The sequence below is a fragment of the Aegilops tauschii genome, unplaced genomic scaffold (genome assembly GCF_002575655.3).
Source record: "Aegilops tauschii subsp. strangulata cultivar AL8/78 unplaced genomic scaffold, Aet v6.0 ptg001102l_obj, whole genome shotgun sequence".
Taxonomy (NCBI): Eukaryota; Viridiplantae; Streptophyta; class Magnoliopsida; order Poales; family Poaceae; genus Aegilops; species Aegilops tauschii.
The window spans coordinates 16,442-27,500 of record NW_027333311.1 but is presented as its reverse complement, the minus strand read 5'-3'; the positions used below and the strand labels follow the sequence as shown (position 1 = coordinate 27,500).

Here is an 11,059-nt window from a genome sequence, read left to right as displayed (position 1 = left end):
TCCTATTTTTCCTCCACGTCGATAAGGAGCTAAAAGATCGACGACCTTAAATACCTGTTTCAAAGATGGATAATTTCGTATCTAACTCGATAAAGGCAGGCGCAGATCTATGAATAGGGAACGTTGCACTACTATCTACAGGACCCAAATGTCAACAGGCTCCCCAAGAACGTTGAAAATTCGTCCGAGAGTAGCTCCACCGACCGGAACACTGAGAGGAGCTCCCGTGTCAATCACTTCCATTCCTCTCATCAACCCGTCCGTAGCACTCATAGCTACAGCTCTAACTCGATTATTTCCTAATAATTGTTGTACCTCACAAGTCACATTAATTTGCTTATCGGCAGTGTCTCTACTCTGGACTACCAAAGCGTTATAAATATAAGGTAACTTGCCTGGGGGAAAAGTGACATCCAGCACGGGTCCAATAATTTGATCGATACGACCTGTACTTTTTTCTTCAATTGTGGAAACCCCGGGAGGAGAAGTAGTAGGATTGGTTCTCATAATTATCACATAATTAAAAAAAAGGAATTTGTCGAAATTTTTCTTTTTTTATTGTTGAATAATGCCAAATCAAATCAAAAAAATCCAAAAGTAAAAAGGAAATGAATTAGTTAATTCAATAAGAGAGAAAAGGGGACCAGGACTTGATTTCGTTGCCCAAGCGAATCCCATTCAATCGTTTACTCATGGAATGAGTCCGTTGGAAAGTTCAATCAATCTTTTTTTCATATACATACATTTTGCCTTTTGTGGAGGATCTGTGCCTACTCTACTTTCCTATCTAGGACTTCGATATACAAAATATATACTACTGTGAAGCATAGATTGCTGTCAACAAAGAATTTTATTAGTATTTAGTTAGGTATTTGCATTCAAAATAAGAAAAGAGAACTATTAAGAACTTGTAAAATAAGGATTAGGAATTAATTTGGGTTGCGCTATATCTATCAAAGAGTATACAATAATTATGGATTTGGTAAATCAAATCCATGGTTTAATAACGAACCGTGTTAACTTACCATAACAACAACTCAATTCCTATCGAATTCCTATAGTGGAATTCCTATAGGATAGAACATACACAGGGTGTACGCATTATATATGAATGAAACATATTCATTAACCTAAGCATGCCCTCAATTTTCTTTAATGAGTTGATATTATATTAATTGAATATCCTTTTTTTTTGTTTTACGAGATTTTTTCTAAAGTTTCATTTACGCCTAATTAACATCGAGTAGACCCTGTTATTGTGAGAATTCTTAATTCAAGAGTTATAGGGAGGGACTTATGTCACCACAAACAGAAACTAAAGCAGGTGTTGGATTTCAAGCTGGTGTTAAAGATTATAATTGACTTACTACACCCCAGAGTATGAAACTAAGGATACTGATATCTTGGCAGCATTCCGAGTAAGTCCTCAGCCTGGGGTTCCGCCCGAAGAAGCAGGGGCTGCAGTAGCTGCCGAATCTTCTACTGGTACATGGACAACTGTTTGGACTGATGGACTTACCAGTCTTGATCGTTACAAAGGACGATGCTATCACATCGAGCCTGTTGCTGGGGAAGACAACCAATGGATCTGTTATGTAGCTTATCCATTAGACCTATTTGAAGAGGGTTCCGTTACTAACATGTTTACTTCCATTGTAGGTAACGTATTTGGTTTCAAAGCCCTACGTGCTCTACGTTTGGAGGATCTACGAATTCCCCCTACTTATTCAAAAACTTTCCAAGGCCCGCCTCATGGTATCCAAGTTGAAAGAGATAAGTTGAACAAGTATGGTCGTCCTTTATTGGGATGTACTATTAAACCAAAATTGGGATTATCCGCAAAAAATTATGGTAGAGCGTGTTATGAGTGTCTACGTGGTGGACTTGATTTTACCAAAGATGATGAAAACGTAAACTCACAACCATTTATGCGCTGGAGAGACCGTTTTGTCTTTTGTGCCGAAGCTATTTATAAATCACAGGCCGAAACCGGTGAAATCAAGGGGCATTACTTGAATGCGACTGCGGGTACATGTGAAGAAATGATTAAGAGAGCTGTATTTGCAAGAGAATTAGGGGTTCCTATTGTAATGCATGACTACTTAACTGGGGGATTCACCGCAAATACTACTTTGGCTCATTATTGCCGCGACAATGGCCTACTTCTTCACATTCACCGTGCAATGCATGCAGTTATTGATAGACAGAAAAATCATGGTATGCATTTCCGTGTATTAGCTAAAGCATTGCGTATGTCTGGGGGAGATCATATCCACTCCGGTACAGTAGTAGGTAAGTTAGAAGGGGAACGCGAAATGACTTTAGGTTTTGTTGATTTATTGCGCGATGATTTTATTGAAAAAGATCGTGCTCGCGGTATCTTTTTCACTCAGGACTGGGTATCCATGCCAGGTGTTATACCGGTAGCTTCAGGTGGTATTCATGTTTGGCATATGCCAGCTCTGACCGAAATCTTTGGGGACGATTCTGTATTACAATTTGGTGGAGGAACTTTAGGACATCCTTGGGGAAATGCACCTGGTGCAGCAGCTAATCGAGTGGCTTTAGAAGCCTGTGTACAAGCTCGTAACGAAGGGCGCGATCTTGCTCGCGAAGGTAATGAAATTATCCGAGCAGCTTGCAAATGGAGTCCTGAACTAGCCGCAGCTTGTGAAGTATGGAAGGCGATCAAATTCGAGTTCGAGCCGGTAGATACTATTGATTAACTAGATAAAACTAAAGATAAAGAAGGTATAAATAAAAAAGAAACGAAATAAAAGAGAAAAAAATCAGTTATGAAATGCAGTAATTCTTCTTTATTCTTCTAATTGATTGCAATTAAACTCGGCTCAATCTTTTTTAGAAAAAAAAAAGATTGAGCCGAATAAAAATAGATCATGATATGATCATGAGACTTGACAAATCGAGATTCGTCTATTCTATATATCTAGAATATATATATTAAGGTATAATACAATAAAGAAATACAAATAAAATAATAAAATAATAAAATATAGTATTATCAATTGTATGCGCTTCTAGAGAAGTATGTATGCAGGAAGTAAATTCTAACCGCTTTCTTTTGAATCCAATTTCAAATTAGATTAGAAAGATAGAAAGGCCATGAGGATGGGAAAATCAAAATAAAATCTTTTTAATTAGTTCTCCTTTTTTGGAATTTTCTTATTATCCTTTCATTTTTTTTACAGAATATTTTTCAAACTAAAAATAAAAAATACAATACAATAGTCAATATTCCTTATAATAGATATACTTAATTATATCATAAGAATCTTAAGATATTTTTCGACTAGATAGAAATAGTAAATTTGAATTGAGACACCTATTCCATGACGGATTTAAACTTACCTTCTATTTTCGTGCCTTTAGTAGGCTTAGTATTTCCGGCAATTGCAATGACTTCTTTATTTCTTTATGTGCAAAAAAATAAGATTGTCTAGTATTTTTTAGTGTAAGTAATATAATATGGTAGGGTATGTGGCTTTTTCTACACACACTTTCTACACACAAATGAAAAACGGTTATGGATGCGGATATAGGCTACGAGCATAAATGCATGAATATGCAGAGCCAGGTATAGCGAGTTTTATTTTATTTATTTTAATTGAATCAACGAATATTTTTTGAATAGAAAGTCAATGTATCTAACCTATTATTTCACAGGAGTACTAGTTGCTGAAGGCGATTTCAGAATCAAAAAAAGTAAAGTCAAAATTATTTAGCTTATTCTCTCAATTTCAATCGACCGCTGCTGGATTTAGTATATCTAATATGAATTGGCGATCAGAACACATATGGGTAGAACTTCTAAAAGGTTCTCGAAAAAGGGGTAATTTTTTCTGGGCCTGTATTCTTTTTCTAGGTTCACTAGGATTCTTATCGGTTGGGATTTCCAGTTATCTTGGTAAGAATATTATATCTATACTTCCATCTCAAGAAATTCTTTTTTTTCCGCAGGGGGTCGTGATGTCTTTCTACGGAATCGCAGGCCTATTCATTAGCTCCTACTTGTGGTGTACTATTTTGTGGAATGTAGGTAGTGGTTATGACCGATTCGATAGAAAAGAGGGAATAGTGTGCATTTTTCGTTGGGGATTCCCTGGAATAAAACGTCGCGTCTTCCTTCGATTCCTTATGCGGGATATCCAATCAATTAGAATTCAGGTTAAAGAGGGTCTTTATCCTCGTCGTATTCTTTATATGGAAATCCGGGGCCAGGGGATCATTCCCTTGACTCGTACTGATGATCAATTTTTTACTCCACGAGAAATTGAACAAAAAGCTGCCGAATTGGCCTATTTCTTGCGCGTACCAATTGAAGTATTTTGAGGTATCTTTTTTGAACTGAGTTGAATGAAGAAAAGAAGAATTGGAAGAAGAAAAGTTTTCTCAACACGGGGAGGAAGTCCCTTCTAAATTGGATTTGTTATTGTAAGGGGATTTTTAAGTATTTATCTAAAGGAAGGAACAAACGAGGATAAGAGAAATTTGCTTTTAATTTTTTTTTATCCAAGTGAGATATATCGCATACTATTCTTCTTTTTTCATCCGAAAGGGCTTTTTTTTTATTCTATTTCACTATTTCATTCCATCTAGATCTAAGAAAGAACCCAATGCACTGAAATTCCACTACTAACTAATATACAAAAAAGAAGAATAGATACAGGGTATCAAACCTATATAGTTTTTGCTTCAAAGAAATAGAAATATCATGAAATAGAAATATCATCATATAGAGTCAGGGAATGGAATAGAGTCAGCGAATGAAGCATATTCATTAACAACTCCATTTACGGATCAAAAATGAAAAAAAAGAAAGCATTGCCTTCTTTACTATATCTTGTATTTATCGTACTTTTGCCTTGGGGGGTCTCTTCCTCATTTAACAAATGTCTGGAACTTTGGATTAAGAATTGGTGGAATACCAGGCAATCCGAAACTCTCTTAACTGATATTCAAGAGAAAAGGATTCTAGAAAGATTCATAGAATTAGAAGAACTTTCTCTCTTGGACGAGATGATAAAAGGGAAACTAAAGACACATGTACAAAAACCTCCTACAGGAATACACAAGGAAATAATACAATGGGTCAAAATAAATAATGAGGATCATCTCCATACCATTTTGCATTTCTCGACAAATATAATCTGTTTGGCTATTCTAAGTGGTTCTTTTTTTCTGGGTAAAGAGGAACTTGTCATTTTGAATTCTTGGGTTCAGGAATTCTTCTATAATTTAAATGACTCAATAAAAGCTTTTTTTATTCTTTTAGTTACTGATTTTTTTGTTGGATTTCACTCCACCCGTGGTTGGGAACTAGTAATTCGTTGGGTCTACAACGATTTTGGATGGGCTCCTAACGAGCTTATTTTCACTATTTTTGTTTGTAGTTTTCCAGTAATTCTAGATACATGTTTGAAATTTTGGGTCTTTTTTTGTTTAAATCGTCTATCTCCTTCGCTTGTAGTCATTTATCATTCAATTAGTGAAGCATAAATTCATTTGATCTCCCGATATTAATATTAATCAAATTAGCAAGCATCTTTTTTTAGAAAGAAAGCCCTTTTCCATTTTAGCAAAATTCTTTCTATTTATACCTACTTTAAGGTATTCATCATTGCAGTACAACTGTTGCAGTAGAATGACAACAGATTCGTGTATAGGGAACTAGATTAGCTTAGCTACCTATCTAATTTATTGTAGAAATTCTGGGATCTGCGATTGGACATGGAAAATAGAAATACTTTTTCTTGGGTAAAGGAACAGATAACTCGATCGATTTCTGTAGCGATCATGATATACGTAATAACTCGGACATCTATTTCAAATGCATATCCCATTTTTGCGCAGCAGGGTTATGAAAACCCACGAGAAGCAACTGGACGAATTGTATGTGCCAATTGCCATTTAGCTAGCAAGCCCGTCGATATTGAAGTTCCCCAAGCTGTGCTTCCCGATACTGTATTTGAAGCAGTTCTTCGAATTCCTTATGATATGCAATTGAAACAAGTTCTTGCTAATGGAAAAAAGGGAGGGTTGAATGTAGGTGCTGTTCTTATTTTGCCCGAGGGATTCGAATTAGCGCCGCCCGATCGTATTTCCCCTGAGTTAAAAGAAAAGATAGGAAATCTTGCTTTTCAGAGTTATCGTCCCGATAAAAAAAACATTCTTGTGATAGGCCCTGTTCCCGGTAAGAAATATAGTGAAATTGTCTTTCCCATTCTTTCCCCTGATCCTGCTACGAAGAAAGATGCTCATTTCTTAAAATATCCCATATATGTAGGGGGAAACCGAGGAAGAGGACAGATCTATCCTGATGGTAGCAAGAGTAACAATACAGTCTATAATGCTACGTCAACAGGTATAGTAAGAAAAATACTACGTAAAGAAAAGGGGGGGTATGAAATATCCATAGTTGATGCATCAGATGGACGCCAAGTGATTGATATTATACCTCCCGGACCAGAACTTCTTGTTTCAGAGGGGGAATCCATCAAGCTTGATCAACCATTAACAAGCAATCCTAATGTGGGAGGTTTTGGTCAGGGGGACGCAGAAATCGTGCTTCAGGATCCATTACGTGTCCAAGGCCTTTTGTTCTTCTTCGCATCCGTTATTTTGGCACAAGTTTTTTTGGTTCTCAAAAAGAAACAGTTTGAAAAGGTTCAATTGTACGAAATGAATTTCTAGGTCCCGGGATTTCTTACCATCAAGTTGGTAAAAAGCCTCGATTTATTGGCAATTGCTAGAATTATCTATGATCTATTTTGGAAATCCTTTTTTTGTTTAGACTGCTTTTTGTTTATGAGATGTCTGGAATTCCTTATTTATATCCCATGCAAAAGAAGAGAATCCAAGGCAAAGGCGAGAACAATAAAATTAAAATTTCTTCCTTTTCGGAGGGATTGCAGGTCTTCTTAATCGTCTATTCGGCACAAGAAAAAGGCTTTTTCTTGTGCCGATTCTTCTTGTATCAAAATAAGAATCCTTTTTCTTCCTAATTCGTCAAAGATTACTATTTCTTCTTTATTCGGGTCTGTCTCTTGGACCTCTTTTTCTTTTGCTTAGGTTTAGCCGAGGTAGTGGACAAACAGAGGGGAAGAAAATATGGCGGGGGAAAAATTTCTTGTGATTGTGAGCAAATTGCTTGGCTTGTTTAATTAAGTTCAACTTCAAATTTACAGAAATTTTGCAAAAAAAAAGTAAACTCTTCCATTGAAGGTTTTTTTTATTTTTAGGCTAGTTGAATAGTTTTGATTAAGGTTTTATTAGTTTATTACTCGAAACTAAATCAAGGATTTTCAGGATACTTCCTTCGTGGAATAAGATATTGGATCCTCGAGTGATCTCTTTTTCTTGTTGCTTCATAAGAGTGAATCGAATAGATTCAATTCGCGTTATAAGAGTAAAAATTCCGCGGGTCCTTTCCGCTCTAATCAGATAAAGGGGGGTAAGGACCCGCTAAGCTCCTACTTTTTCATGTTTACAATCTGGTCCCTCCGATTACTATAGAGATGAACCCAATCCAGAATATGAACCATAAAAGAAAACACCTACTAAACCAATCACAGCAATACCAGCTACAGTACCTATCAGCCAAAGAGGAATTCTTCCAGTAGTATCGGCCATTTCCCCTACTTTCCTCCACATTTTATCAATTGGTCATGCTAGAGACAAAAACAGTCATGGGTAGTTATAAGGATGGTATCCTTCCAAATGGGATAAGAGAATTCTTATTAGTCTCTTTCTTTCTCTCAATTGAAGAAGTAATTGGAAAATAAAACAGCAAGTACAAAAATGAGTAATAAACCCCAGTATAGACTGGTACGATTCAATTCAACATTTTGTTCATTCGGGTTTGATTGTGTCATAGTTCTATAGTTGGAATTTGTTTTATCGTTGGATGAACTGCATTGCTGATATTGATCCCAAGAAAAAAACAGTAGGTACAGCTAGTCCGTGAATAGCCAGCCATCGCACTGTAAAAATAGGATAGGTTCGATCTATGGTCATTGAGGGCCTCCTAAAAGGATCTACTAAATTCATCGAGTTGTTCTAAAGAATCAAAACGGTCGGTTATTAACGGAATTCCTTGTCGGCTTTCCGTGAAATACTCGTTTGGCCTAGGACTTCCAAACACGTCATAAGCTAAACCCGTACTGACAAATAACCAACCCGCAATGAATAGGGAAGGTATAGTAATGCTATGAATAACCCAGTATCGAATACTGGTAATAATATCAGCAAAAGAACGTTCTCCCGTGCTTCCAGACATGCTGAACTCCCAAAATTTTTGTACATTCAAAAAAGGAATTGATTCCGTAAAAGATGGGATCGACCAGTAAATAGAAAATTACTGATATTTCATCCTTGTGAGATTGTCAATTTTGTACCAAAGGTGTATTTTGAGTATACCGAATTAGTATAGCTATCCTTCCTATGGCACAGCAATCTGGTTTTGCCTGGTTCCGAAACATAATTACTTTTTTATTTTTTTTGTCTATAGGTAAGCTATATGTTATTCAAGGCATCAATAGAAAACCCCATTTTTGTAGGTTCTACTTACTTTTCATTGGCTTCGGAATATATAGAGTAATTCGGAATAGCAGCCAAAATCTTGGGAAAATCTAAGTTAATGATCAATAGGTTTGGATAAATAATTTAGGAAGGATATTCTCATACTGACACAATACAAGGACAAGTATATGTGAAATCTATCCTTTCATAATTCGTAATTCATCCTTGTATTGTTTGTTGGATTAGGTCTAACTTTCTTGACCAAACTGCGAGCGCGGAACTTTACGAGATGAAATAGGGAAAGACAGAAGATAGAATAGAACTTAAAAGGATAATTGAAGTGACTCGTCTTCGAATCTACTTTGGTTGGAGTTCGAAAAAGGAATAAAAATAAAGTAAATTCAAGGAAGAGCTTTCTTTTTTTTTTTAACAGCCCCTTGGCAGGTCGTGGAATGCTTTTGTTCTCCTCTTATTCCATATGGAATACAATCAGTTAAAATAAGAAGGAATAGGGGAATATTCGATCGTTCACTCCAAAACGAGGGTCCTATTGAAAAAGAAATTATCCAAAATAGAAAGAAGTTTTTTTTTCAAATTCAATTGTTTATTTATCTCTTATTCAAAAATTTCCCTGAAAATTGAATGAAAAAATGAAATTCAATGGGGTTAGATGATCTAGTTCTTAATATTATTACTTTACTCAATTGACAAATTCCACAACAAATCTCTTGATTCGGAATTAGGGACTCATGTATCATCTGATGAATCCACTTTCTTTTACACTTCTGTATCTTACTCTACCTTGTTTTTTAGTATTATCTAAAATAACTGATGAATTCTGAATTTTCCATAACTTAGGTAAATGCTTTACCAACATATGTAGTGTAGTAAAAAAAAATAAATGGAATTTAACTCTTTCATGCTTACTTTAACTAGTTATTTTGGTTTTCTACTGGCTGCTTTAACTATAACCCCAGCTCTATTTATTGGCTTGAACAAGATACGCCTTATTTGAATTGACTGAATAATTATAATTCAGAAAAGAAAAATCTTTCTTTGGGATTCCTGGCATTCTACGACTCTTTTCCAGACTAATTAGGAATTCTTTTCTTGGTCATTGAGATTCGTGGATAATTTAGAGTACTATTTAGGGATAGATCGTACCTCTTTTTTTATCCCCTCGAACAAATCGAAATGATTGAAGTTTTTCTATTTGGAATCGTCTTAGGCCTAATTCCTATTACTTTAGCGGGATTATTCGTGACTGCGTATTTGCAATACAGGCGTGGGGATCAGTTGGATCTTTGATTGAGTCATTTTTTTTTGATTGACCTCCTCCAGACCAGAGAGGAGGTCAAATTGAAATTGGAGTTACAATTCAATTTTGTTAAGTTATTTTACTCTGCTTCGACATAAAATAGATGGAATCACGCTCTGTAGGATTTGAACCTACGACATCGGGTTTTGGAGACCCGCGTTCTACCGAACTGAACTAAGAGCGCTTTCATTCATTCAAAAAGAAAATCTTTTTCTATTCCTAATGTATCTCACGTACGTATAGTCTCCACAAATTCAAGTTATACCCACTTTACTTTAATTGATCTCGTCGCTACTGCCTATAAAGAAGAAGAAGAAGTAATAGGTAGGGATGACAGGATTTGAACCTGTGACATTTTGTACCCAAAACAAACGCGCTACCAAGCTGCGCTACATCCCTTTTCCAAATTAAATTGTTGTACAATGCCATTGTACACAATTCCTGTCTTCTTTTCCACATCATAATTTTCTTCTTCTTTCTATTTTCTTCTTCTTTCTTTCTCTATCTATATATAGAACCCTCGTGTCATTTCTTCTTTTTGGTCTCATATAATTAAGGAATTATATACATATAAAATCCAATATAATTTCGCCTATAAAAGAAGGATTACTTTTCCTTGCTAATATATAGGAAGAAGGGGTCATCTTTTTCTTTTTTAGGGATAGGAAAATTTCGTCGATATGGTTCATTTTATATATAGCATAACAATCTTGGGCAAGAGTTTATGATCATATATGTATTCCAACAAGGAAGGAGGATTTTCAATGCGGGATATAAAAACATATCTCTCTGTAGCACCCGTGCTAAGTACTCTATGGTTTGGTGCTTTAGCAGGTTTATTGATAGAAATTAATCGTTTATTCCCAGATGCTTTGTCATTCCCTTTTTTTTAATTCTAGTTATTGCTATGGGAGGGATAGATTTCTTCGTGATATGACAAAATTTGATCCTTTTCAATCTTTTTTTAGTATCGGAAGGAAAAAGAAAGAAAAGATGGATTGGGTTGAACCTCAGAGTCATTAAAAATTTTGTAAACCCCATTTTTGAAAATAGAAATTCAATTTAAAGGGGTACCCAAGCTAAATAAGGCCTCAGAAATCAGAGCATAGAAAAGGTGGGGCTGGCTAATTAAATGAAAGGATTTCGAACCAAAATCTTTGCTAATTCGACAAGGATTGTATTCTTTAATTATTTCTCTATTTT

At 35.5% G+C, this 11,059-nt stretch overlaps 2 non-coding genes across 2 annotated transcripts; both read right to left on the bottom strand.

Annotated features, from left to right (window-relative positions):
* Positions 1-9,966: 9,966 nt before the first annotated feature.
* On the bottom strand, positions 9,967-10,040 carry TRNAW-CCA (transfer RNA tryptophan (anticodon CCA)). Its single transcript has one exon. It is a non-coding gene; the product is annotated as a tRNA-Trp (tRNA).
* Positions 10,041-10,181: 141 nt separating this feature from the next.
* Positions 10,182-10,255, bottom strand: TRNAP-UGG (transfer RNA proline (anticodon UGG)). Its single transcript has one exon. It is a non-coding gene; the product is annotated as a tRNA-Pro (tRNA).
* Between the last annotated feature and the right edge of the window lie 804 nt (positions 10,256-11,059).